Here is a 26764-nt window from a genome sequence, read left to right as displayed (position 1 = left end):
TGAGGTTGTATAGGGTAGGTTGGAATAGGTGAAAACTTGGCTAAAATGGGCTTTGGCTGTGCTATGTTACAAAACATTTTTGGATATATTTGTGGAAATTGTTTTAAATTAGGTTACATTTAGATGGGATAGTACAAATTTCGTCAACTTTAATCAAATCTAGCTTTGGATATGCTAGGCCAGGTTAGGTGAGGTTTTGTAGGGTAGGATATATTATATCTCAGGGGTAATGAACAAACATATTCAACAAATTTTGTAAATTTATCTATTTTGGGGTTCTAGCTATAGCTAACTCATGTATTTACAGAGGTGACATAGGCTTGTATGTGAGGATATGGGATGCTCATATTGAGTTAGTTTAGCTTTTGCTAGGTTGAATTTGTTTAAATTTCTATAGTATAAGTATAATTTTTGATAAATTTAGATGGATTTAGGTTCTAGTTGGTTGCATTTTTGATAGGATATAGTAAATTTGCTTAAAATTATCATAGAATTTACTGACTTCACCTAACCTCGCCTGTCCCTAACACAACTAAGGCTAGAACCAATAAGTCTGTTTGAGGGTTTGTCTAAATAAATATTGGTGACATGATTGAAGAGGATGTAAGAAGGGGGTATTAATAAGATATTAACAACAATGGATATATGCTAGATGAATAGTTTAGCACTAATAATGTTGAAACATTTATGGTAAATGTGTTTTTATATTGAGCTAATAGGATGTCAAACTTGCCATTCATTCATGTGAAATTCTGATTTTTGGGGGTTGGTTAAACTCGGCATATTATAAATGATGACCAAAACATACCTAGAAAAAATACAATGCAAATTGTGTATTGTTTTACCTAGTTGGTTGTGATTGTAACTGTGCAACTAGCACAATTATTATACTTGTGCAAGTTGTGTATTAATTGTGCAGATTCTGTATTTTGCATAAGTCGTATGATGCAACCCGTTCTCGCAAATTCGTAAAGTCAATATTGACTTATTAAATAAGTGCATAGGTGACATACTAAACATAATAGATACCCTTAAACAGCTTCATAGAAAACACCGACCTTACCTAACCTTGTTAGTATCTTAAGATAAGCATCTTATAGCTTCATAATTACAATTGTTACTTAACCTATTATAGTTATAGGTTAAGTAATAATTGTAATTACGAAGCAATAAGATGCTTATCTTAAGATACTAACAAGGTTAGGTAAGGTCGGTGTTTTCTATGAAGCTTTTTAAGGGTATCTATTATGTTTAGTATATCACCTATGCACTTATTTAATAAGTCAATATTGACTATACGAATTTGCGAGAACGGGTTGCATGATGGTTGCAATTATGTATTAATTATATTCCTACAAATTGTGTACTGTTTATGCAAGTTGTATTAATTGTGCATGTTTCGTATGTGTATTTGTGGAATTGAGTAGTTGTGTTCATATTTGGGTTAGTTGTGTATTGATTATATTTTGTGCAAGTTGTGTATTAATTGCGCATATGTTGTAATTGTTTTTGTGTGAATTGTGCATTTGTGCTAGTTGCGTATTTACATATTTGGGCTAGTTATGTATTGTATATATTTGTGCTGGATATGTATTTTCATTGCATTTATGCAAGTTGTGTAATAATAATTATGAAAGATGCATAATATTTGTGCAAGTTGTGTATTAATTGCACATGCTGTGTGATTGTATATGGACGAATTGTGTAATTACACCTGTTGTGTATTGATTGTCATTGCACGAGTTATGTAATTATATAGCAAGTTGGCTTGTATTAATTGTGTAATGATTTGTAATAATTACACAATTTGTGAAATAATTGTCCATGTTTTACAATCGTTTTGTGCGAACAGTGTATTTATGCAGGTTGTGTTTTTAATTTGCTGAAGTGGAATTGGTGCGACTGTATTTTTTTTGTGCGAATTGCGTATTTGTGCAAGTTCTGTATATGTAATCGGAAAAAAATAGATCTTCATGTGTAAGTGTGAAAGTGTATTTTGGTTTATGATGCAATGTGTGGGTATTTTGTGAAAATTATGTCTGTAAAATTGTGTAATTTTAGTGAAAGCGCATTTTTGATTGTCTAATGTATAAGCAATTTTCTATATTTGTGCAAATGCCATACTTTGTATAAATGTCATACTCTGAGTATACATGCAATATTTGTGTAAATGGTATATTTTTGTGTGCAACTGACATATTTTGTATGTAAATGACATATTTTTGTCTATAAATGGCATATTTTTGTCTATAAATGGCATATTTTTGTCTATAAATGGCATATTTTTGTCTATAAATGACATATTTTTGTCTATAAATGGCATATTTTTGTCTATAAATGGCATATTTTTGTCTATAAATGGCATATTTTTGTGTGAATGGTATATTTGGAGTGTAAATTATATTTTTGTGCATAAATGACATATTTGGAATGTAAATGTTGTATTTTCTGTGTAAATGGAATTTAGTGTGGAAATGCTTTGTACTTAAAATGCTATATTGAGTGTAAATGTGCATGTGTTTTATAATGGGGTTACTGGAATCTTGTTCTTAAATATATTTTAGGGTTTCATAGCATAAATTGCGGCGCGACATTTGGATAGCTATTTGACGGATGCGAGGACAGTTGACTAGCCTATGAACACAGCTACTAATCCGCTGAGATGCCAGATGTACGGTAATTACTTGTGGAATATAGTACAATATCTAGCTAGAGTGTTTCATAACTGCTGATGTGTGAAAACTAGAATGTGAGCTATTTATTAAAAACTATTTTGCAAACTAATATCGGGTGTGGGCTCCCATGATTATTTTAAGCGCTGGTAGGACATATATATGAATGAGATTGGGTGGATATATATAGGAGCTGCCTCATATGGGCCAATAGGCCTTCTGCAGTTACCTTTATTCTTTTCAGCTTATCTGCTATGCTGCCAGACGTACGATTCTGCGTAAATTGCGGTACGACATTTGGGTCGCTATTTTAGTTTTGAACTCATCACTGCATAATGCAATGATTACTGCTGTGGTTGACTAAATGTATATTCTTAAACAGGTAATTAGGTTAGGTTAGGTTGGGGATGGTTAAATGGGTATGGAGTTCATGATAAATGAACTAAACTAAAAACTATCCTGCACACGTCCCTGGAACCAGTGAACAGCGGATGAAAGATTACACTCAACCACATTTACTTCCTACACTTAGCAAACAAGTTCAAGTTCAAGTATGTTTATTGAGACAAGAAAAAATACATCTCAAATGGATAGAGTAGCTTAGGCTATTTCTACCCCCCTCTACTTCAAGTCCCTCAAGGGGCGCACAAATTCAGTGAGTACAAATACACAACTCACATTACAAGAATCCCATTTAACATTGCAGGTTAATATAGTAAGCACAGCATATAAGTGTTACACTCTTGGGGCAAAATTCTTGTAGCTCCTAAGTATACTGTCTATCATACCATTATCACACATCCAAACAATTTGATGTGGTACACAACTTATTTCCTTATTTCTATAGTTATCAATAAGTTGACACTCTAATACATAATGTTCTAAGGTGTGGGCGTGCGGCATACTACATAATTTGCACTCCTTATCTTTTTCACTGACATCAATCCCGTATTGCCAGATATATTTGTATCCTAATCTTAATCTCATGTAAATTGAAACCTTCCAAGTAGACTTTCCTCTACCATAGGTGAAGGACGAATTTGTATTTATTATTGAACTAGCTGTACCCGGCTATGCGTTGCTGTCTCACAGCAACGCATGGCCGGGTACAGCTAGTTAAATAATAAATGAACGTATGACCTTTCCCCTGTCTCACAATCCTCCCCACCATTCCAACCCCCCGCCCTGTCCTCTCGTCCTCCCAACCATTCCTTACTCCCCCGCCACTTCGTCCTCCCCGCCATTTCCTCCCTTCCCCATCCCCATGCCCACCCTCACCATCCCCTCGTCCTCCTAACCATTCCCCCACTCCGCCGTCCCCTCGTCCTCCTAACCATTCCCCCACTCCGCCGTCCCCTCGTCCTCTCCATTGTCTTCCACTCCCCGTTCCCTCGTCCTCCCTACCATTCCCCCCTCCCTAGTTCCCTTGTCCTCCACACCTCCCCCCACTCTCCTGACCCCCATGTTCTTCCCCTCATTCTCTAGTCCCCTGTCGCCTCGTCTCCACTATCCCCAACTCCTCCGTCTCCGCGTCCTTCCCATCATTACCCACTTCCCTGTCCCATCGTCCGCAATACCATCCCTCACTCCCGTTTGCGTTTCAGAACCGTAGGATGGGTAAAAGCTTTAGGGTCAAGCGGGTCAAGGATGTACAAAACTTTGGAAGGGAGACTCTCCACTGGGGCAAGGAAGGAACACACGAGGAGAAACATTAGAAATACGAGCGGAAAGAGAATCCTGTAAGCGAGATAGTCGGACAGAAAGAGGGAGGCGATGAAGAGGAACAGGAACCACAGGAGGGGTAAAACTTAAAGCACGACCGAGGCGAGAAGAAGGATGTTTTAAGGACCGCGCAAGAAAGCGAAGACAGTAGCGATCACGGCGGTCCTGGAGAGACAGGAAGCCAGTGTCAACATACAAGCTGAGGACGGGAGTCGAACGAAAGGCACCAGAGCTGAGACCCAACCCTGTATGGTGCGAGATCTTACAGTACTCAAGTATATCATTCGTAGCACAGGGACTCCCACTCCCTTTCCACAGCATGCCAAGGCCTTCAGAGGTTGTAATCTCTTTCGACATTGACCCAACAGTCTGTTCATCTCAGCTTCCAAACTCTCATGGGTATATCCAACATATATGCCTAAATATGTATATATATTAACTCTATATTTTTACCGTTTATTTTCAATATAATGGGCCTCCGACTTCTACATTCAAACTTAGTTTTGTCTTCATTAACCACCAGTCCCATATGGTGAGACAGGTTTCTGAAATTATCCAACACCGTTTGCCATTGAAATATCTTTGCCCTGAAACAAAATATCATTGGCATATATGATCAGAGTTACCCCATTTGAGTATCTCTCAGATGATATCTTATTCATTAATACATTAAACAGGGTGGGACTCAACACTCCTCCCTGAGGTGTGCCGAGTCCAAAAGACCTCACACCTGACATACAACCTTGATACCACACCTGAGCCTTTCGTGAAGATAATCCCCTATCCAGCACAATAATCTTCCTTTAACACCAAGACCAGCTAGTTCATATAAGGTAACCTCTTTGTTGGCTTTATCAAAAGCTCCTTGTAAATCAATATTCTATAATAATCATTATCATTAGCTAGACATTTAATAATACAGTCAGAGGTACTTTTGCCTCTGAGGAACCCGGACAAATTACTAGACAGCTGATCACCTTTTATATATAAGTCTATTTAAAATTATCCTCTCCATAGGAGCGGTCACGACCTCTCCGTAGGGTGCAGTCGCACCTCCACAGCTCTCCAGTATCAGAAATTTATACTGGTAATGGCTCCAAAGGGCCACCACTTACGAGCTATTCATGCCCGTGCCACCTTTTGAGTGGCTTAATCTTCATCAATCAATCAATTCATCCTCTCCATCATTTTACAAAAACACGAGGTTAAGGACACAGGTCTGTACTCTCCAATGGCTTTAGGGATAGGGATGATCATAGTTTTTTCCATTTATTAGGAATACTGCCCTCTTTATAACTAATATTAAAGAGGTCTAACATTGGGCTTTAGGTCATAATGGCAAGTTCATTAAGTATTTCATAGGTTACCTGCTGTAACTATAAAATCTTTTCTTAGATCTTTCCAAGAATCTAACGACTCTCTCGTTACAGCGGGTAATGAACTAAGTTTGGCAGCTTCCGCCCAGTTATTTACGAGACCATTTGCAATTCCTTGCGGGTCAGGATGTGCAACAAAATTATGCTTTTTACCCCTTACTTTATTTACGTCTTGCCAGATTTCCTTCAAGTTTGTTACTCCCAACTTTCTCTGCAAACTCCTGCCAATACTTGCTCCTAATTTCCTTTCTCTTCTCCCCACACAGCCTAGCAACTGCCAGTAAAGCATTCTTCCCTTCCTCAGTCCTACCATTCCTATTCCAATCCCTGTGAGCTCTCCTCATTGTTAATGTCCACCCCTTAAGCATCTTGTCATGTGTATAATTGTCTTTTCTGGGGGATGCTTTTTTATACTAGATGTTTTCTGGTTTAATGTTGCATTAAATGCATCTACCTCCTTAATTAGATCTTCATAAAATGCTTCTGCCGAAACTGGCTTATAAGTATCATACCAAGACTTAATATGGCTAACAAGACCCCTTAATTCTCCCTAATTAAATTCTAACCTTTTCCTCTGAAGGCAGGCATTCTTTTTATCTAGTTTAAGCTGTATTTGTAATGCAAAATGATCACTTAACAGTTCATCCACAGTAAGACAATTCCCCTCTATGCCCTCAAGAACAAGCATAATCTAATCATCAAACAAGCATAATCTAATCTCCCTCCCCTCAGATGAGTAGGAGAGGGCTCGCCCAGCAGTTGAGCATCTTCATGTTCCTGCAAAAACTGGTACCATCTGCAACCATTCCTATTTGCTTTACCCCTTGAACCTAAAGCTGGATGTCTAGCATTAAAATCCCCTACCACAAGTGTATCTTCAGAAAAGAAGGAATCTGGCAAGTATCTTAAATCAAGGGAGCTATCAGAGATGTATAGATTAATGAAATTTAACTCTCGGTCGTGTAATTGTATCCGCAAGCTAATACTTTCAATACCTCTATATAACTCTGAGGGAGTCCAGTTATCTCGACAGGTATGGTACTTTTGACATAACATGAGACCCCTCTAGTTCCTCCATCAGCATATAAGTGAAAACCTGTATAGCCATTTAGCCTCAAAATGCTACCATCCCTATCCCCAGTTTCCTGGAGTGCTACTATGTCAATATTCTCTCTAAGAGTATAATAGTGTACATCTACCGCTTTAGTTTTTAATCCATTAACGTTCCAAGATAATATTCTCAATCTACTTTCATCCATGATTAATAATAAAACTACCTTTGCCCTGTCCGTCACATTCCATGAGATACGAGAGTACCTTAGAAACTTCCTTCCAACACCGTAACATTTTTGCTTTCTCCTCACTTGCACAACTACTACTAACATCGAAGGTAATATTATTCATATCTATTTTCTTTGTTATTTCTGTATACCGTTTTACTTTAACCTTTGTTTCAACATTTGTCACTACAGGAGGTTGAACACCGCTAACACTACTAGAAAGTGTATTCTCCTGACTATCCTCTATCATCGTTACGTCATGCGCTTCCTTACTTTCTTCTTCGCACGTTTCACTTTCCATTTCACGTCTTGTTTCACTTTCAATTACACGTCCTGTTTCACCACCCTCTTCACCCCGTCTACCCTCCATAGCCAATTTTTCCAATGCCTCAATCCTCTTGTCTAGTTTTTTTTTTTAGGTATTCCAAAATTTGATTACCAACCTCCGAGTTCACCATATTGTTCTGACCCTTGTCCTCACAAGGTTTCAGTGTTTCAACTGCATTACCTACTTTCCCTAGGCTCGCCATAATTATCTCTATTCCTTTCTCTCACACATAGTTCATAGGGGCTGTCATTGGCTTCCAGCTGTTTCCTCCATGTTCCTGCTGCACAATCTTTCCTTCCTTCGAGGATACATCTATCCTGCATGTAGGACCCGTCCTGGAGATACTCAGATGAGGCTTCATGGGGCATAGATACGAACCAGCATTGTGGCTGCCTCAACAATTGCAACAAATTGGGACGATTTTTTCACTTTTCTCAATCTTGACTCTACACTCTCGTGAGTCGTGTTTCTTACCACAATACCGACACCTGGGGTCAAATTGGCATTTCCATGCCATATGTCCCCACCGAGAACACTTCATGCATAATATGGGCTCCTCAATGTATTTTGCAACTTTCCTGTAGCCTAGTCCTTACACAAAATTCTTTCTGGAGCCTCACCCTTTACCAAGGCAACAACCTGGCTTTGTTTGTCACCACGAACACTGTTTCTCTTTGCCCAAACAACACTATCATTGTTAAGAAGATAATCAGGATCCAAATAAGTTGTATATTTAAAAACTATGATCTTTGTGTGCATCATACCTTCTTCCGGAGTAACCATCACAATATTCTCAAAACTAACCGTCGTTAGGTGTTCCACGGCCTTTTCTGTCCCAACTGGAGATGACCCTCCTTGAATAGTGGTTCATATTCCAATCACTCCTTAGCCAGTCGAACCGTCCACTCCAGCTGTTGATGGAAGTTCAGCTGGCATGTTGTAGGGAATAACAGCCGCTTCCTTCTATTAATATGCGTGTCTTGCGTCCTGCTGGTTAGGGTTGCCTGTTGACAATTCCCGGGAGTTTGCATCATTGAACTCTCCCGTCGTGGATCACAGCAATTTTTCTGTCGCTTTTTCATTTCATCCCCACTGTCACCGTCTCGCTGTTTGTGAAAAGCACGCCGTTTCTTTTGGTCATTGCAACTTGGTATGACCTGGCACCATCCTGCACTCGATATTCATCCTCACTCTCACAATCGACAGTCCCAGTGCAGGATTGTCCATTACTGAGGCAGACCGCCCCTGCCATTTCCCCAACACGCAGATGCACAGTACAAATGTAGCAGTTGAGCACAATTTCACAATATCCAAGAGCGCCTGCACTGCAACCGCACACAGCCGCAGACCGGTCACAACTGACTTAGCAAACTGAGGATATTTGGCAAATATTTCTGGCAGTAGATAATTTTGAATGAAATATTTACGTATTTCTTTAACATGTCTGATTGAGTTCTGTAAAGTCACGTATCTTTTCGCCTTGTAAATCAAGAATTTATTTTAGTTTTACATTAAATCATGTTTTTTATTACAAAAGTATAATTGTAAATTAACAAGTGTAGCGTTGTTTGCCTGATATAGAAGTATAGTGGCAAATTGTTTGTTTGCCACTATCTCTCTAGTGACTTCACGAGGACAGGAAGCCGACATTTGATTTCATCAAATTGTCCATTATAGTCTCTCCAATCAATTATACATGTTTTGATGCGTTTTCACCTACAGGGTTATAAACCCATGGAAACGCCTACCCACCGAAGCCGTATCTTTGCTAAAACTGTGTTGAATTTCAAATCTACCTGGACAAGTTCAAGGCAAATGGGTGGGGGTAATCTTCAACAAGCCGCTGGCTTCCTGTCCTCGTCGAGGCCACTAGTGTTAATGGCCCCTCAGGTAAAAATCAGGTAATACATGTGCAGAATACAAAAGTGTTCGCTATGTGTGTGATCACCTGCAGCCCAGATCCCCACCATGCCCCGGGAGCGTGAGGTGCCTGGAGGAGGAGAGGACGAGCGGCCTGGTGCTGGAGTTCCAAAATAGCGGGTTGTTATTGAGTGCGCAGAGGTGGGTGCGCGCCGCCTGGCCACTCCTACCGCTGCGGCCATATTGTGGCGAAAACGGACGTGGGCCAGCTCCACTGGTGAGTGCTCAATGATCCTTCAATGATTAGTACTTAGGAATTGTTGCACGCAATGGTGGCTTGGCAGCGAGCAATGAGCTCTCCGTGTATGGGTGGAGGGTGTGTATACGTCATGTTGTGTGTTGATAACAAGTTGCTGCAGTGAGTACATGATGGCACTACCATCACAACTATTGTCAGGTTGCGCGCCAGGTTCAAGCACCTAGGATTACCATCTTGGGACCTCTTGACAGCTGACGATTCCGCGTTATGTAGATGTGGCGGCAGTAGAGGCGAGAGAGGGAATATAATGGGAAACATGGTTAGGGGTTAAGGCTGGTGGCTGCCTCCCCCCCGTCCCGGCTGGGGCCTCCAGCCACCCACCTGTAACACCACTACACACAATCACATGCTTCTCTACTCTCGTCTTGAAGATGTTATCTATGTCGATAACGCGGCGTGTGGTGGTAATCTTGGTGTTGGTCACAGTGGTTATCGGGGTTTAGGGATGATAGTGGGTGTGTGAGTGTGGGTATGTAGGTGAGGGATCCTGGCTTGGTCCAGCCTCACAGGCGGCCTTGGCATGACCACAGTCACAGGCGTGAGTTATAACGCCTCTCCCATACCATCTCCCACATTAGTTTAATTTTTTTAGTGTGGAACTTTGTAGGAATTCGTTTAGATTATGTATTTAGAGTATGTGAGGAGGGTTTCCTAGTCAAACTTTACACAATATTGTGAAGAATGCAAGTGTCTTTGGGCTTCAGTAGTAAAGGTCAACAACTTTTATACTGTTGGCTCTTTGCTAGTAAAAGTTGAATTTATACCTTGTATTTTATACTCAGTTTGGCTAACCCTTTTCAAGGATGCTGATTTTGTGATTATTTGGATGATTTGTTATGATTAGTGGTACGTAGTCTTCCTGGCTTGGTGCCTTCTTTTGATAATTATTTACTTGTTTATGATTACTCTTATTGTAATATTCTGATCAGTTGTCTACAACATGGATCATGACTGTAAACTTTTAAGATGGATTGAGATCAATTTGTGTTTGCATTCAGGTTGTAACATTAGTTGGTATTTGATGAGAATTTTTAGCTTTGTTTTCAATATATATTCCTTATTTATTTATATTATTTTTTGATGCCTCTGAATTGATTTGCAGAAACTTGTTAAATCCTTTGGATGAGTGGCTAATTTTTTTAAAAGATAGATGTGTGATACTTTTTGTAGAATCATATTGACATTTTTGGCCAAGGCATAACTTTTAAGTTATTATTATCACCATAACTAATACTACTCATAAAAACTTTGTGCTAAATGATGTGTCCACTAAGTATTTTTAATATTATTTTAGCTCATTTAACTTGCTTGCCTTAGGTATAAATACAGTACTCGATAGTATCACAAGCGTTGTATGTTGGTCCTGGATTCGATTTCTGGACAGAATATGTGTGGACATGTTTTTCTTTTACATGGATGCCTGTTTTTTTATTTTTTTTTTTTATTTTTTTTTTACCTAGCAGTAAATACTGTAGTGACCTGAGTGGTAGTCATCTATTATGGGTTGCATCCTGGGAAATAGCCAGTCATTGGCTAGGGAGGATCTTGACATACTGAGTGGTATACAGTTCTGTACTGTATTCTTACCTGATAATGAGAAATTCTTACTGTATACAGCGTAGAATTGTGTAATAAATTGGTACATATCAATAACTATGGAACAAAGGCCACTTAACTCATGTCTATTTTGATCTACACTATTTCCCTTTGTTTTAATACTATAGTATTAGGTTTTCGTGAATGTGCACCCATTGCGGGCCGAATATTAGCATCAGATACTCAAATGTTCAATCATTCATTCTTTGGAAACCCATTGAGAAAATTTGATAATGCTGTATGAACATGGTAGGTAGGTGTCAGTGGTTTCATATTGTTTGACTTGTATTTTTGGGGGGTCTTCTGTATCTAGACATCAACAAATTGGGCCATCCTCACCTTCAGGTGGTTCATTCCTTGGGAACCACTAACTGTTCAGTTCTGTTCCTGTTAATAGTGTGTGTGTCATGCATTGGTGGCAGTACTTTTTGATGGCCGGATAATGTCGTTGATATAGTATGTGTACTTATTACCACATTATTTATTACTGATAATAAACCTTTCTAGGTGTCTACACTTTTAAGTACTGTATACCTGTCTGAAACAAAATATCTCTATAGCAAATTAAATTAATGTAGTCATTCAATTTTATATATTTTTTATTTATTTTTTGCTCATTGCAACACCTAGTATAATCATTGTGTCCTCTGCAGTCATTTCACTTCTTCCCTCCCCAAGATATGGCCACCTAGGAATATTTCTCCAGACCGGCTTAGAATATAATATAATCTGAATCTGTTACTGGTCTTCACTTTATTTTACTAGTAACAGTAATATGGAGGAATAACCCTCTTTTTGTTAAAAACTCTGCTGCCTTTATCCATTCTGTACAATATATTAATGGAGCAGTGCAAACCAAATAATGGAAGTTTTGATGGAAGTTTTGCAGTTACAACTGTATTGTTTGCTGCCTTGTTTTAATAATTACTTGCAGTCATGGTTTTAAGTGGCATTCAAGTAGGCAACCTTTAAAACTGTTTAGCTACTAGATCATAAGATTTCTGTTGCAAGTGCAGTACTTTGGGTTATGATTTAAAGAGCAAAACATAAGGCTGGTTAGATAAGGTTAATTATTATAACAATACAGTGTACAAGAATGCCCGAAACGCTTTGCGTAATAGTGGCTTTAGGCATTGTATGTACTAGCTCTACCTATAAGTCAACCAATCTTTGTAAAAATTTATTGTATGTATGTACCTTACCTAAATAAACATTTTTTTTTTTTTTTTTTTAATGCTTTTGTGATTGTTCATTATCATTTTTTTGTTTATTTATGTTTTTTAAATTAATGTTCATAAATAGGTTAGGCAGTTCTATTTCAAGTAGAATATAGGCTGGCAATGTTACACAAATTTAAATTTATATCATTTACTGTTTTATGTTTTTTTAAGTTGAGTTGTTTTTTTGGCCTACATAGGCATATGTAGGTTATAATGTTACCCTTTATTATCTTTTATCCAAATAGTATAATACCCCCAAGGGTCTAATCAAAGTAGTACTCCAGTGAGTTTAGAAAAATTATGATTTTTTTACTTATCAAACCTTGAATTGATAAGGATTTTTATATATTTAAATCTCATTTGTTTTGCTTTTCAATATGTAAAACGGTAATTTTGTAACGATCTAAAAATATTAACATTCAGGTTCTAAGGTTCCGTCTTTTAATTTAATGAACATATGTGGATACATCATTCAGATATTTACCTTACCTTGAGGTTACCTTGAGGTGCTTCCGGGGCTTAGCGTCCCCGCGGCCCGGTCGTCGACCAGGCCTCCTGGTTGCCGGACTGATCAACCAGGCTGTTGGACGCGGCTGGTCACAGCCTGACGTACGCCTTTAGCCACAGCCTTTAGTGTGGAAAATAAGTGAATTTTTTTTATCCCTTTGAGATGCCACAAACTTTCAGAATATATTTGATTATTTTATGTATTCTGATCAGTTACTGGTCAAGGTCAATGAACTGGAGGCTCTTGATTTTCCAGAAGTGAATTATACAGATGAAGGTCATAAGCAATTTGAAAATCAAATCATTAAGATTATTTCTAATATTTGCATTGAAGTCTCCTTTTAAACAATAATTGCACAGATATTTACTGTGTGCATTATCTTACCTCTGAAAAGGGTTGCCACGAGTGCAATTAGAGTATATGTGTAGAATTATTAGAAGTAGCTCAAGTCTGTGCATAAAAAAATCAGTTGGGTTTTGATAAGGTAGTCATCATGGAAGCCTCATATATTACATAGGTTAAGATTATTGGCCTCTGGGTCTTGGCACCAGAAAAAATGTACATCATCAGAACGAGTGCACAGAATGTAACACAAGTAAAGTACAGTACAGTATATGGAACTTGTCGAAGATATTAACAAAATTAAGCTTGGAAAGTATTTTTCAACAAATTTTGAATACCGTAGTTTAAAAAAAAATTATGTGGTTTGGTGTATATTTCTTACAAAGTCACTAGTTTCTAGGGGAGAGGCCCTTGGTGGCTCTCTGAAGCTATCTCGCTGAAATGACTTCCCTTTACTGGGTTACATCAGTCAAAGGAGTCCTGTTTGGCCAGCCAGAGACCAGAGCCAGTTCAAGTACGTTTATCAAGACAAGAGAATTCTTAGGATGTATCTTATTATATCATTATCATGCATCCAAACAATTTGATGTGGTGCACTTATAATTTCTCTTTGTATAATCTTAATTTAAAATCCTAAATTTACAAAAAATTTACAATCTTTATACATAATGATCTAAGGTGTGGCCATGTGACATACTAGATAATCTACATTCCTTATCTTTTTCACTGACATCAGCACTGTATTACCAATAATTTTTATATCCTAATCTCAATCTTGTATAGACTGAGTCCTTCCATGACCAGAGCCAGAACCTGGCTCCTCTCATAGAGATGCACAGAGAGCTGGGGATTGTTACGATCACCACACCAGGAAAGCATCCACAAAATTGGCGAAGCAATACAAACAACTGCAAAATTAATAGAAAACAAAGCACCAAAACAGCCAAATGTCTCCTTAAATGATCCTTTCAAAACAAATGATTCACTCAAAACTGACTCGTACCCCCTGGTAAAAATGTCTATCAACCAGCTGGCCTCATGTCAGTCCTGTTGCTGATGTGCTTTTGTGTAGAGGCTTCTTGGGCCACCTCTTCATAGTAAGTTCCACTTCTATCTAATCTACTTGTTACTTTTTCCTGTGGCTTTTTCATAATTGTTATAATTTTTCATTTACTCGTTTTTCATTCCAAATCCAAGTACTACTACTGTACAGTGGTGCCTCGGTTTATGAATTTAATCCGTTCTGGCACCAAGCTCGTCACGTGAAACGCTTGTCTTGCAAAACAACACTACTGTCGTCAGAGGCGTTCGAGAACAAGCAAGAACGCTAGAAAGCACCACGTGGTTTTCTCGTTAACCGAGCGGAAGCTCATCAATAGAGACATTTTCTGCGGGTGGCTCGCTCGTTACCTGAAATGCTCGTGGATGGGGCTGCTCATCACCTGAAATGCTCGTAGATGGGGCTGCTCGTCACCTGAAATGCTCGTAGATGGGGCTGCTCATCACCTAAAATGGTCGTAGATGGGGCTGCTCGTCACCCGAGGTTCCTCTGTACGTATTTGTTTCAAGAGCATGTGTATATCCGCCAGACTTCATGCATGGACTGTGTGTGTGTGTGTGTTGTGTCGCCTCCTCTGTGAGGCCCTATGGCTGGAGGTGTTCTATTTGGTTGTGGTTTGGGGTTTGTTATGGTAAGCACATGGTTATTTGGCCTGATGTAGTCACCCTCTGTAGCTGTGTTACCTTAGTCTGCTTTTGATGTCATTTTGGCAAGTGTCCCTAGTGTCTAGGACTCCTGCTTAGTTAGTTGCCTTTAGTTGCCTTCAGGTCCTGGTAACTTACAGGTCTGTGGCATGGCTGATGGTCATTTTTTTTTGCCTCCACCATGCAGTCTGTTGAATCGGTGCCACTCTTGATCACAAGGCCTGAAACATATGCATGCATATTTCCACCTTCCTCATGGCAGGAGGCTTGCCAGGCAGCTGCTGTTTTGTGAACTCATTTTTCCTGCATTTGTGGTTCATGGCATGTTGCTTGATTGGATGCCTCAGAGTTGGCCCCTTATGGTCTTTAAGAACCTAAATTTGGAGGGCTGGTGTATTCCATCTTTTCTAAGTCTGCTCTTCCTCTTCCTGGTGTGGTTTTTCCAGCTTTTGATGTGTCTGGTTCTGGCTCTGAAGCATCTGAAGCTATCAGTCATGTCATGTTTAACCTTAAAGGTAGCTCAGCCTTCTCCAGGGGTAGCCCCGTCCACTTCAACGGCAGTAGTAGTTGAACCGTCTCTTCTCACCAAAGGTACATCGTTTTCACCTTCACAACTGTTACATAACTCCGATCCTTCTCCTTGGGATGGTGCCTTCCTGTCCCAGGCACCAGGTGTCAGAATTCGGCTTTGCCCCGGGGCCATCATGCCTGGCTTTTGAGCCTGAGAAGGGCCATTGATGCCCATTTGGTCCACAAATCCCATTTGGGGGTTTATGAAACTGTTTACAAGTAAACTTCACGATGGGTAGGATTCACTGGCATTGGATTCCTAGTGTGGCATCCTTGTTGCCAGCTGTGCTGGCTTTAGCAGCTCTACCCAAACTGTTCACCCCCCTCTCTTTTTGGGAGGCAGTGACAGCTTTTTACTTGGGCTATCTTACATGTCGACAGGACTGTGTTGGCCTAAGCTTTAGCCTGGTCTTTAACCATTTTGTCTATCTTCCCTCTTCTGTGTTGCATCTTTCCTGAGAAAGCAGTCTCCGTGGTGTAGTGGTAAGACACTCGCCTGGCGTTCCGCGAGCGCTATGTCATGGGTTCGTATCCTGGCCGGGGAGGATTTACTGGGCGCAATTCCTTAACTGTAGCCTCTGTTTAACGCAACAGTAAAATGTGTACTTGGATGAAAAAACGATTCTTCGCGGCAGGGGATCGTATTCCAGGGACCATAGGATTAAGGACTTGCCCGAAACGCTACGCGTACTAGTGGCTGTACAAGAATGTAATAACTCTTGTATATATCTCAAAAAAAAAAAAAAAAAAAAAAAAAAAGGCTTTCTCAGGTTATTTCACCTTCTGTGCGGTGTTTTGGCTTCATTGTTGTTGTTCAAGTGTGGGTTCTGTCCCTCTTGTTTGGAGGTTATCTAAACAGGGTGCACATTATGGTGCACTAGTTTGTGGCTGTGTGGCAGGCCCCTCCGAGGATTCGTCTTCCTCTGGGCTCTGTTCCAACTTCTCTCTAATGGTTCATTACCTGACAATTGGGGAGGGTCACTTCAGTCTTATGGGATTTGTTTTAAAATGCGTGCCCATTCTCTGTATACCCCACGTGGCATCCAGACCCCGTCGTGTGGGTGCCCACTCATGCTGGAGGCTCACTATTCTCGTGACCTGGCTCATGACAGCTGAGACCTTCCCTCGAGCAGAAAAGTTTCCCCCATTCCAGTTATTTTATCTCGGGTATTTGTTGTTACTGGCTTTACAAACACTGCAAGTTGACTTCCAGGTGAATATTGATCAAGAACAGATCCAATCCATGGGCGGGAGGGAGGCGCGATTGCCGTGCTACCACGCGCTAGGTCGGCCATACGCGTATCAACAAACTCGTATCCCGAGGTAAAGTTCTTAACCTGAAAAGTTTGTAAAGAGGGGCATTTGTAAACCGAGGTACCACTGTATTTGTTAAATGATTTGTATTCTTGGGAAAATTAGGATTAAGGACGTGCCCAAAACGCTATGCGTGCTAGTGTCTTTACAAGAATGTTTGTAAGTCGATTACCACTATATGACTGCCCTTCCAGTAAAGTTATCATGGTGACTAGATTTAGGTCAATGTATCCCATGACTTTCCCAAAACTGGCATTAATTTGAGTTAAACTTCTGTATGGCAATAGAAGAAAGGGCAGTATTAGGCCATGTAGTTTCCAGATGGTAGAGATTTTTAGGACCATTTGATAATATTTTTTGGGGAAATAGAAAGCCTGTTAATACTTTTGAGGTGCACCCACAACAGTTACCAAACTCCAAAGTACCCATGTTCTGCTGCTAGCAGAACAGAAGCTTAAGGTGTAAGGAAAAATACCCAAATGTCTCACACTGGAATTGAACCCACTATATATGGGGAAAATGAATAAGCATTGCTGTACTTGCACTTCTAAACACATGGCTTGATGCCACAGGACACTCAAAATAGTCTTGATTGCAAGATATTTCATTCAAACTTGGAAGGTGTATGTTTTGGAATACCACCACCTAGTTCTGTATGTAAATTTTCATCATTGTAGCCCTAATAGTTATGATATTGTACTTTTTTTCCAAAGTAGTGATACCTTAATGTGGGTGTACATGACCTCGAGTCATGACTAGTGTGGGTTTTACTTATCGTTATATAATTAACTATATTTAATGTATTGTGTAAATATTTGGCAGTTGATGTACTACAATCTGTCCCCTGCACTGGGCGAGTGTGAAAAGTAATTTTATAGTTTCCACCCTCCTTTTGCCCTTTGCACATGGCACCAGCCTGCACACCTTGGGACACCCTATACATCTTGTGCTGTCTTGTTCATATTCAGCAATATGACAGCCCATGGTTGCTATATCTTTCTCGGTTACACTTATGCAAGTCGATCACATATCTAGTTTGTATGGGACTTAACGTCAAACTTTGCTAGTTAGACAAAAAAATGGAGTTGGTTATTAATGTGTTGGAAGTTTTATGGAAACCATTATTGTAAGCAGTACTATACTATACTGTACTGTCACTGTTGGCTTAACTGGTAATATTGATTTTGGTTGTATTTCACTTTCATTAAAAAATCTGCATGCATAATGAAGATTTTTTTTGTAAAGTTATCTTCTCTTAAAAATGTTTCCCTGGCATAATTTTGTCACAAAAATTGTATGTATATATACTATATGTTGATCTTCAAACAGCAGGGTGACCAAGAAGCCATAAACTTACCGTAGTTAAGTCGTGGGGCTTCCAGTTGGAACTGTGCAGATGGTGGCATGCTAGTACAGGTTGTGTTGTGTAATAAGGTGCATCATATGGAGGAATGAGCACAATTTTAGTTCTGAATACATTAGCACTTGAGGTATGGTAAGATTATTCTTTGTGCAAATTGGAAACTTTGCAATTTGATGCTGGCTCCTTGGTGCTCAAGATTATTGTACATTTTTGATAATGAATTGATTTCCATTTGACTTTTGAGAGTTGTGGTTAATAGCACCTTGTTCAGTGTGGTCTGTTTCATGTCTACTCTTATTACTTGAGAAGAAATGGAGTGACATAATTGTGCCTAGAAAACACCTGGTAACTTACTGACATTTTCTTGCTTTTATTACTGTTACAAGCTGACACCATCAAAATGGAATCAATCCAAGCTGCTGTGAAGGAGCACATTCAAGGGAGGCTCCGTGAAATTGGCAGCACATTAGATGAAGAGCGTCGAGAACTCAGTGTATGTCTGCTGTTGTATCCCTGTAGTGGTCATTGAAACCCTTTTTTATTTATATATACAGTATTTAAAATTCTACATTTTTCCTCAAACTATGTCACCTGTACCCAAAGTCTTTGTTGGATTGGATATTGTTTGTTCCCTACCAGTATATTTCATGCAGAATTTAAATACCTTTATGGTTTGAACCATTTTTAGTTTGGTGTTGAATCAACATTGTTGTTAGGGGCTAATGGTTTCTGTATTCAGAATTTCTTGTCTGGTTAAGTAGTTATTATTCAAAATTGCCTACTTTTGTAGCTATTATTTAGGATCCATGTAATTGGAATGTTGATGCATTTGTTATAATTGGTAAAAGAGCCAAAATATCTTGTGTGTATCTGTTGTCTATACTCATTATTCATGAGACACTGCTTGTGATTCTAGCTGTGGTCTTTTCTTCATCTAGTGGTCATTTGTATAGCCCCTTGTTAGTGTTCCATTCTAAATTACCTGTATGTCTAATTAATATACCGTATAAGAAAATGCAAGCATGATGGAAATTAGTTTGCTCAATGGATACTAGATACAGTATTTGTAAACCATGCTGTAATATATTTTAACCAAGGTTGTTAGTACAAATAATTTGGCCAATTTGGAGATGCAGTGCTAAAAAACAAAAAACATTGTAGTACTGGTACTTCATATTTTCCAAGTAACTTTTGTATTAAAATGTACTAAAAAGATGTTATATTGTTTGCATTAATCTAAATGTAATTGACCTTTAAAATCTAGAAAAGTAGAGTAGTAGTGATGCTCATAATTGTTTTCATAAAATATCCAAAATCATTTGCACCATAACAAATAATTGGAGAAGGCCAGTTTGCATATGGAAGGCAGCTACTGTTTATACCCTACCAAACTCACTGGAACAGTATAGTAAGTCTAGTCATCACTTGAAACAACCTAGGAAACCAACATCTATTATGTTGCCTTGTAATTTATTCCATAATTAAACAACCATTTTTCCAAACTAATTGTTCTATTTCATGTTGATATATCTAACAGTATTAATATCCCCATTGTTATTCCCTTTCCATCCATACTTCAGTCAAATCAACCCTAATTCTTCTCCTTTCTAAAGAATATAAAAGTTTTTTAATATAATAATTTGTTTTCTTGGAGACAGGCAGCCAGTATGTGTGTGTAATTACCTAAGTAATTACTTAACACTTTGACATCATGATGATGCTCTCGGCGTCATCAAAACAAAACACGCAGTTTGGGGCACGGCACTCTCGGCATCGTGCATTAATTTTTGCTTATTCTTATTATTAAGTGCTGTATAAACATTGTGAATGAGAGAGTTTAACAATGGGTTGTGTGTGTTCACCAGCAACACCCAGTTTACCTTGCCTCTCTCCTCACTCTTGTGTATTTGTTTTTTGACCGTTATTTTCTGTATGCAAATAATGGTCTGGTGCAGTAACCAGAGCTCTCTTTTGGAGGTTTAAGTTCAAAAAGCCCCAACCCCCTCAGGGCAGAACACGTACTTGTAGTGTTGGTATGTTTATGGGTTAGGCCTCTTATATTGTATCCATTTTCTTGTCTTTTTCTCCTCTGGCCCTCTCAGAATTTCTATTGGACCAACCCTGTTTTCTGGTTCTGCATCTGTTTTGATAAAAAAAAATTGTGCCTTCATATATTTAACAGAATTTGGCACATATCTCATTTCCTTCCTTGCCTAGCAACAAGTCTTTCCAATTAAATTAATTTAACCTCGGTGTTGCGCGGCTTTTATTGTGACATTCTGGTGGTTCACGGAAATTGGTGTGTGCGGCACACAGCCATTTTTGTTTTCTTTGTATATTGTTAAAATCTTTTCCCTGAATATGTACATGTAAAAAAAAAAATACTATGGCTGTGGTGACGTGAGAAGATGCGATGTGATGTCACCAATACGTGTTCACCCGAGCATTAAGCTCCCAGAGACAGTCGCATGGGCGATTCAGGAATTGCGAGTTGTCAGAAATATATTTTCATTTATTTTTTCAATGCTGTCTAATTACTTTTTTTTAATTGTATCTGATGCACATTTGTGTTGTTTACAATATTTACACAGTAGAACGTTCATAATGTTCCAAGGAACTGTGATACACGTGTCACTAATATGTCCACAAAAAATGTTTGTTGCAATATTGTTCAATATTCAATTTATTTACTCTATACTATCTCACACACTTTACACAGTCACACACTGTATTACACACCCAGTACAGTACTTTGAAAGCAAGTGATAATCAAAGCAGCAGTCCAAGGTACACAGGTGCGACTTTGCATTCGATGCACCCGGTTCACACAGATTTTCGCTTCGTTTCTTCATTCTGTGTGCTTGCAAAAAATTCACTCATTTACACCTTTGGCTTTAGTTTCTGTAGGTGGTATGTAGCCAAACTTGTGAAGTGTAATGTAGCCTTGAAAAGATCTTGGAAACGATCTGTGACAAAATTCTTGTCCTGGTACAAATTAATCGTGACATTTTTGTTTATCGCTGAAAACCTTTCTCACTTTCCGAAGTTGATAATTTTGATCGACATTTGCCACGTTTTCAAAGTGTAGGCCCCATAAAAATATCAGATACCTGTCTCCATGACATGTACTTGTTGAACACGGCTTGGAACAGTGCAAAATCTGTTTCAATAATCCTGTATACATGTTTCATGGAATGTTTCATAAGCAGACACAAAGCTAAAAACACATTCAATTCAGCCACAGTAGTGTCTTTCCATCGTGTCATCCTGTGAAGCAGGTAATAAGCCACCTGCAACAAGTTGACATTGCAGTGCATATCTGTTTTTTTTTTTAAGATGTTGCATGAATATATCATCAAAATAAGTCATAAAATATTCACTTTCACTCATATCTTCACCTGTATATGGGAAAGTGGGTGCATCACCAACATCATCATCAGATTTTGGTTTGTGTGGTACAAAATTATCACAGTCCTCCCTCACGAATTCACCCATGCTCCTTGTACTGGCACCTCCCATGGAAGCTGCTAACACTCGGTTCATCTATGCTACTTGTATCACAAGCATCATCACTGAACCCAGAAAACGATTCATCTACAGTATCACTTTCTTCAAAAATTGGAGATGACACAGGTGGTGGTGATAATGGCGAGGGCGATGGCCTGGGAGGCCGCTGCACACATGACACACACCCTGTACTGGATATGCTCGCTGTATCGTCCTCATCCATACTTTATCACTTGTATCTGACACTTTTGTTAGGGGTTTATCGTGCCTTGCTTCATTAATATCACTACTCTTATCTTCTTCAAACCATAAGGTCTGAATTTCATCATCAGAGAGTAATCTTTCGACACAGCGTCCGACGGGGATTGGGAGTTGGAAGTGCTTGCACCATCCATGGTAGCTCACTCAGAACTAAGCCAGCCTAGGGCATGCTGGGATTTTTTTCAAGATGGCTGCTGCTTACTGGATGTCTTGGGTATCCATCTCGTACCCAACTTACTGCGTGCACGTTTTGAATCTTATGATATCCTAACATCGTTTAAGAGTTGGGTGTGGCACCATTCAAGCTTCATAGGCCTCTCAGTCTATGTATTTCATGTTGAAATCACTGACTACCAGCAGTTGTGATCTATATCCGCTTGTGGTATAATCTCTATGATTGTTATGGGACCTTCTCGTTAGCATCCAGCTCCTCCTTTGTCCATGTGCTGCACGACAAATGTATTGTATGCATTTCTGATTATCAGTTTATCATCCTAAACACAATTCTCCAGTGCTACTATGTCAATTTCTCATGGATTGGCAATCTTTATTTCATTTATTTTAGCCCGGTTCTGGAACTTCTGAAGGTTTCAGAGTCGGGGTGGGCTTGGGCTTATCCGTGGTTTGCCCCTTCTGACTCATGCATGGTGGCAGTTGAGCCTCTGGCTCCTGCTGAGGCTTCTAGGTCTTGCCAGTCAGCTCCCTTTTTTTGAAGTCTCTTCCTTGGACTCCACTTTTCTATCACAGGCAGTGGGCATGGACGTTGGGTCTTCCCTAGAGCCCCATTTTAGCCTTTGTGAACGTTGATGCTTTCTGCAGAGAGTCTTTTGATGCAGAGGGGGGGTGGGCTCCTATTCCTCTGTCCTGTTTGAGTTTGATTTGTGTGCAACTTGCACTATGGTTTGTTTCCGAGTGCCTTTTGGTTCTTCAGTTTTGTCCTTCTGGAAGTTTCCTTCCTTTCGAGTTCCCTGGCAGTGGCTCAGGAGGCCATCTGTGCTGGGTCCTGCGCGATCCACTTTACGCCTCGGTGATGAACTCTGCTTTCTTTTGAATTCAGTTCTTCGTCTTCTTTTTGAGTGCATTGCGAGGTTCTGGAGTAGCCCTGGCTGGTAGATTGTCATTGGTTTACCCTTGGGGCTTGGCACGGTTTGTCATTCCTGCATGCTTAAATGGTGCGATGTCTCTCCTGTGTTGCTTATGTTTGTTTGTTTTTTTTTTTTTAGTCTCAATGCATGCCTCTTTGTTACTGCTCTCTCTCATGATGTGGGTCTCATGCAGCTGCATGATTAAATCCCTCAATTGTCAGCTGCATTGGTTGCAGGCAACCTTCGTGCCCGCTCACACTTGGGTTCCATCATGAACTTCTTTGAGCCTCCTGGAGCCTCATTCTGATTGGCTCTTGGAGGATGTTGGGATGCTCGGAGAGGCTCCTCTTGCAGGGGTTTTAGTTTGCTGCTGCTGTGTCGACTGGCCTCCTTAAGCTGTATGTTCTAATCTGGGAGCCAGTGGTCTGATTTTTTGTCTCTTGTCTCACATGGTGGCAGGCTGTACTGGCCTGGTCTTTGGGCTTGGCGTGGATCTTGGCTCTCATTTTCGCTTCTTCCTTTTCTCTGTTCTTGTTTCCTGAGGACATGGTTTCTCAGTTCTTGGCATCTGAAGCCAGTGTTTGTCGACATATTGCTGATTTATTGTGTTTGTGGGGGCTGTTCTTGCCTTTCACGGGAGGTGGGGGGGGGTCTGGTCGAGCCAGGGCATTGCCTTCTGTTGGTCAGGGTGGGTCATCTGTGGTGCCAGGTTTAACACTTTCGCGCTCTCGGCGCTCAAAAAAAAACAATACCCCAGATGCTTTCGGCACTTCGCGCGCCTACGCGGTAAGACCGAAAAAGTGTACACTCTTTTGACTGTCCTGACAATAATTGAAGGCGCACGTATTTAAATTTGGTATCACTGTGTTCGCAATGAAATTGTCTATAAGAGCATACCTATAAAATGCCGCCCAAGCATAAGGAGTATCAACGCCAAATAAAAACCTATGCAGGTCACTCGCCGAGAGCGCCAAACAGCAACAAAATGTTTCCACTTTCTTAATGGTTGCGAAGCCTACAGTTGTCCTACATCGCTAATTTTGGTATCATTGGAATCGCAATAAAATTCTCTACACGGACATATGCATATGAATGTTTAATATAGGTAATTGCCCACCCGCAAGAGTGTGTGAAGTGGAGAGTAGTTAGCCGCGAGCGCACTGGCGAAAACACAGGGGGGAAATCATGCTTGGAAAGTTTATACGTTTCCTGACCCTACTTTTCTATGTACGTATTTCTTTTTTATACCAATGTGTTCGCAATAAAATTTTCTATAAGATGAACTGTATAACATTGGTACAAAGCATGTGTAAGAGAAGCGCCAAATATAGAACCACGTCGCTCAGTATGCGTTCGCGGCAGAAACGAACACATTGTTTTCGTTCGTTTGATGTTTGTCATGTTTATACTTGTTGAAACATTTTATAATTTGTATGACAGTGATCGCAGTAAAATTCCCTACACAGACATATACATAACACATACAAATATTTCCCACGTGTTGGATATATCAACGGCTAAAGGGAACCCACTGCCACACGCTCGCCACACCCCCAAACATACTTTGTGTATTTTTTTTTTTACTCATAGAAGTTTATGTGATATAATATTCATTCTGGTACCAAAAAATTCGCAAATAAATTCTCTACTAAACAAAAGTATCCCCATCCATTTCGGTTAAAAAATGGAATTTATAGAAATATTTTTTCGATTGACGAGAAAAGTAGGCAGTTATGCGGAATCGTAAGAAAAACCAGTGACGAGTTGTCTCTAATATAAAGCGCGAAAGTGTTAATGTGCTTCCTGGGCCTTGTCCTCTTTGTCTGGTTGGTGCTGTGCTCACACTGTTTGTAAGGCTGGCTGTTCAGGTTCTTGCTGGCCTTTTCACATGTTGCTCCTTTGAGATGGCAGTTGGGGGAGACTCGCTTGATTTGCCAGCTCTTGGTCCCATGATTGATCAGGTGGCTAGTTTAATGGTGTCCCATGTTTTCGGTCCCTTTGTCGTTCTGCAGTTTCAGAATGGGTTGTTCTGTTCTTTATTGGGTTTTCTTTGATCAGCATCTTATGCCAAATACTGTTGCCTTTTATTGTTTGGCATTAGCAGAGCTGCTCCAACTTGAATTTAGGGTCAACAGCTCTTCAGCTGTTGTGCAAGCTTTTTCGCTTTGTTTCACCTCTGGCTTGCTTTTATGCCACCTGAGTCTGCCTGGTCACTTGACAGAGTTGTTTCTTTTCTTTCATCCACTCGGTTTACTGTGGCCCCTTTGCTTTTTGAGTGCTATTTTTGTTTTATCTGGCTTCCAATTTTTGAGTGGGTGAACTTCATGCTCACCTTCAATGCCAGGGTTTTTGTTCCTTTGGCACTGGTAGGCATTTTGTTCCTTTGGGCCCCCTCCAAACGAATAAAATGCATGTGCTGTGGCAGTTTTGAGTAAGGTGGCAGGTGACTTGCAACCACAAACATCTTTTCTGGCAGAGACGCAATTACTACTCTTGTGAACCCCGGATCGGTCGCTCTGTTCTTTGTAATCTCTCTTTCAGAAATCTCTCCGGCTCTTGAAAGGGAAAGCGAGTACCAAGCAGTACTTGGGACAGGACAGTACCTTTGATTTAAGTGGTATTTACATTGCAGTGGGATCCCTGGATTTGAAGATTCTCATAATCCATAGTCTCATTTTCCTGACTGATGCTATATTTGCTTGGTTATGTTTACAAAATATCAGGTCGTCATACATCATAATTCCCAGATCGTTTGTTACTTTCCTTCCATGAGTAGGTCTAATTTGTCTTGTACCCTGTATTTCATTTAAGTTTATTTCCACCCTACCTAAGTACCTATGCTGATTACTGTTAAACATCATTTTATTTAACATTGCTCAATTGAAGACTTTGTTAATATCGGCTTGTAGTTTTCAGTGTTGTCTACAGAGATAATTTTTATGCTGATTTTGTGACATCTGCAAACGATGAAATGAAGCTGTGACTAGTATTTTTGTCTATATTTGATATGAGAATGAGAAATTTTACAGTGCCGTATTTGACTGTTACTCTTTGCATTCTATTTGTCGGCAAATTTAAAATCCAGTGCCCTTCCTTACCTATTATTCCTATTGATCTCATTTTATGAGATCAATAGGAATAATGGATAGTATAGAATGTGACAGTCACACTCCAAATGCTTTTGCAAAATCATGTGCATTTTTTCTTCTAATGCCTTGAGGATTTTGTCATGGTGGTTGAGTAATTGTGAAAGATAGAATCTTCCCTCTCTAAATCCATGCTGACCTGGGTTATGAAGTTCATTGTCTTCCATAAAACTGAAGATTTGATTCCTTATCACTCGTATCAAAAACTTTTGTGTAACATTAGTGTGATCGGTGGGTAATTTTTTTTTTGCCAAAGCTTTATTTCCCCCCCCCCCTTGTGCAGTGCTGATTTAAGTTCTTTAAACTCACCTGTATCCAAGGTTTTTCTCTATATTACAATGAGTGCTTGTACTATTGGTACTTTACACTTCTATATAAATATTGAATTCCTGGGGTCAGGACCTCGAGTGCATGCCCTTGGGGTGTTAGCATAGCCTCGTGTGTCCAAGCTATTTTTGGGGTTTTCAATAGTAATATATATTTTCTGATAAAATTATTTGTTAATACAGTAGACAATGCAATTGGTTGTTTATAATCTAGATTTCATAACTTTTTTAATACAGTATTATAGAATTGTGAATATTTTAAATG

At 39.6% G+C, this 26764-nt stretch overlaps 1 long non-coding RNA gene across 1 annotated transcript; it reads left to right on the top strand.

Annotated features, from left to right (window-relative positions):
- The first annotated feature begins 8883 nt into the window (after positions 1-8883).
- On the top strand, positions 8884-19392 carry LOC138371090 (uncharacterized). Its single transcript, XR_011230290.1, has 2 exons — positions 8884-9515; positions 18561-19392. It is a non-coding gene; the product is annotated as an uncharacterized lncRNA (long non-coding RNA).
- Positions 19393-26764: the final 7372 nt, after the last annotated feature.

This window comes from Procambarus clarkii, chromosome 34 (assembly GCF_040958095.1).
Source record: "Procambarus clarkii isolate CNS0578487 chromosome 34, FALCON_Pclarkii_2.0, whole genome shotgun sequence".
Taxonomy (NCBI): Eukaryota; Metazoa; Arthropoda; class Malacostraca; order Decapoda; family Cambaridae; genus Procambarus; species Procambarus clarkii.
Note: the sequence above shows the minus strand (reverse complement) of the source record. Positions and strands in the feature narration are given on the sequence as shown.